This window comes from Myotis yumanensis, unplaced genomic scaffold, assembly GCF_028538775.1.
Source record: "Myotis yumanensis isolate MYYU_CA2020_CCGP unplaced genomic scaffold, mMyoYum1.0.hap1 SCAF_9, whole genome shotgun sequence".
NCBI lineage: Eukaryota > Metazoa > Chordata > Mammalia > Chiroptera > Vespertilionidae > Myotis > Myotis yumanensis.
In genome coordinates, this window is record NW_027223760.1 from 27,841,245 (window position 1) to 27,844,330 (window position 3,086).

Sequence of the window (3,086 nt, forward strand, 5' to 3'; positions counted from 1 at the left end):
CTGAGCCTCCCCCCTTTTTTTGCCTCTACTTTCTTGCTGAGAAATTTTCTTACTAGGAAGTAGAATTTTAGATTTGGAGAGCTGGAAGGAACTACAGAAGAAACTAATGTCCAGAGAAGAAGGGAATCTGTTGGCTCATGTGCCTCATCTCAGTGAATGACACCAACATCCCTGAACACTCAAGCCAGAGCTTGGTCCACCATACTCAATTCTTCCCAAGTCCCGCTAACGTCACCTCCTAAATAAATCACATGCACAACCAATTCTTTCTCATGGTGACAAATATAATAACTTCATCGAAGCCACCTTCTTTGCTTCTCTTTTAATTCGACATCAGCTTCCTTATGAATTTATGCACAGCAGTCTGGATAAACTCTTTTTTTAAAAAAAAACAAGCCCAGCCAGCGTGGCTCAGTGGTTGAGCATCGACCTATGAACCAGGAAAAAAAAACAAATATGAGATGATTTGTCAGTTACAACTTGTTACTTTACAACCTAATAGTTTAGGTTACAACCTGTTCATTTACAGTGCTACCAAAAGTTCAAAGGTTAAAGAGAAATGGCTCTTTTCTTTTTAATATATTTTTATTGATTTCAGAGAGGAATGGAGAGGGAGAGAGAGAGATAGAAACATCAATGATGAGAGAGAATCATTGATAGGCTGCCTCCTGCATGCCCCACACTAGGGATGGAGCCTGCAACTTGGGCCTTTGCCCTGACCCAGAATCAAACCATGACTTCCTGGTTCATAGGTTGACACTCAACCACTGAGCCATGCTGGCTGGGCAATAAACTTTTTTTTTTTTACTTTTATTTCATAAACTAGAGGCCTGGTGCACAAAATTCGTGCTGGGGGGGGGTATCCCTCAGCCCAGCCTGCACCCTCTCCAATCTGGGACCCCTCAGGGGATGTCCAACTGCCGGTTTGAACATCCGAACATCCCTCTCTCAATCCAGGACTGCTGGCTCCCAACCGCTCACCTGCCTGACTGCCTGATTGCCCCTAACCACTTCTGCCTGCCAGCCTGATCACCCCCTAACCACTCCCCTGCCAGCCTGATCAATGCTAACTGCTCCTCTGCCAGCCCGATCACCCCCAACTGCCCTCCCCTGACAGCCCGGTTGCCCCCAACTGCCCTCCCCTGCCGGCCTTGTCACCTCTAACTGCCCTCCCCTGCTGGCTTGGTCCCCCACAACTGCCCTCCCCTGCAGGCCTGGTTGCCCCCAACTGTACTCCCCAGTTGGCCCAGTCGCCCCCAAGTGCCCTCCCCTGCTGGCCTGGTTGCCCCAACTGCCCTCCCCTGCTGGCCATCTTGTGGGGGCCATCTTGTGACCACATGGGGGTGGCCATCTTTGTGTGAGGGTATGATGGTCAATTTGCATATCGCATCTTTATTATATAGGATGCAAATTTTTCAGTACTCAATTCAATGAAATATCGTTAAAAGGCTATAATACACTATTCTGTTTTGTATTGATATTCTTTTTTGTTGTTGCTAATCCTACCCAAGCATATTTTTTCCATTGATCTTTTTTAGAGAGAGTAGAAGGGAGGGAGAGGAAGGGAGAGAGAAAGAGAGAGAGAGAGAGAGAGAGAGAGAGAGAGAAGAGAGAGAAACATCTATATGAGAGAGACACCAATTGGTTGCTTCCCATAAGTGCCCTGACAGGGATGGGGGATTGAACCTGCAACCCAGGTACATGTTCTTAACAGGAATCGAACCCGTGACCCTTTGGGGTGAGGGCTGGCACTCCAACTATGGAGCCACACCAGCCAGGGCTGGATAAACTCTTGAAACAGACATCTAGTTGTGTCATTCCCCCTTTAGAACTTGCCTCACTCACCTGCGCCTTGGGGAGACAGTAAAACTGGTCCTTAGCAAGGCCTACGACGACCTTCAGCACTGGCCCTTCGTAGCCCCTTGCTCACCACTCCCCATCGCTCAGGACCTGGCACGCAAGAGGCCTTCCCTGGATAGCAGCTGGACTCAGAGTATCCACGTTTATTCAGCTCGTCTCAGTCGTTAACTTGAGACTCTGAACTCTTGGGCCAGGTCTTTATCCAAAAAGAGGTGGACTTCAAACCCTCCTTCCTCTGTCTGAGACTCTGGCTATAAAACAGCAGGTGTCTGGATGCAGGGGCCGGTCCGATTTCCTCCGGGAGCCCAGCATGGCAGTCCCTCACTGGGCAGACCCCAAAGCTGGGGACGCCGCACGGGGAGGCACAGGGCTGGCTTTTCTCTAAAACTTTAGAAATGCCGTCTCCATTCCAGAGGGTGGCACAATCCCTTAGAAAGGGGCATAACTTAGCTGAGGTCTTTGGCCTCCGTGTGCCTGGGGCTTTGCTTTCATTCAGGTCTGGCGAGGCCAATAGCGCAGGACCTGGCTGCCACCGAGAAGATAGTGTGTGGACCACACTGAGGACGGCCACTTCCTCCTCGCCTTCTCAGCCTCCCGCGCTCCCCGCCCGCACCAGTGTCGGGAAGGCCCTCATCCTCACGACCTAGCTCCTCCTGGCTGGGACTCTCCCCTCATGACTCCCAGACATCAACGTTGACCCAGACACAGACATTGTCAATGACTCACATTCCAGGCTGAACTGAAGCCAACCACGGACTCAGAGCCAGCCACTGAGCTCCGCCTCACTGGCGGTGGAGGGTCGGCCACTGACGTTTAATAGGAGAATGCACAGGCTTTGGAATTGTCTGCTGATGTGGAGTCAACTGCCCCCCCCCCCCCGCCCCCGCCAGCTTTGGGGGGGCAGCCACAGCAAGTGTCACTGGTGGTTATTCAGAAGAGCCTGTGACTGGCGCCCCAGCACCTCCCGGGTAGTGACAAATGCATCTCAACGCTTGTGTAAAATGAGGCTGTGACCGTTACTCTGCTTACACAACTTTCTAAGAAGATTCTGAGCTTCTGCACAAGCCTCAGTGCCATGCTGGGCGTGTGAATAATTGTAAAGGGCCATTGAGCCGCAGGATGTACCGGCTGAGGAGCAACACAGTGGAGACCATTGTCCACAGACGGAGGAGGCCCATTTCTTAACTGTGTCCCATTTAATATGGGATCAATCAAGGTTCATTTCA

General features: G+C 51.1%; 1 long non-coding RNA gene across 1 annotated transcript; it reads right to left on the reverse strand.

Moving 5' to 3' along the window:
* Window positions 1–263: 263 nt before the first annotated feature.
* LOC139016875 (uncharacterized) lies at window positions 264–2,006 on the reverse strand. Its single transcript, XR_011472733.1, has 2 exons — window positions 1,846–2,006; window positions 264–430 (listed from the first exon to the last, which is right to left on the reverse strand). It is a non-coding gene; the product is annotated as an uncharacterized lncRNA (long non-coding RNA).
* Window positions 2,007–3,086: the final 1,080 nt, after the last annotated feature.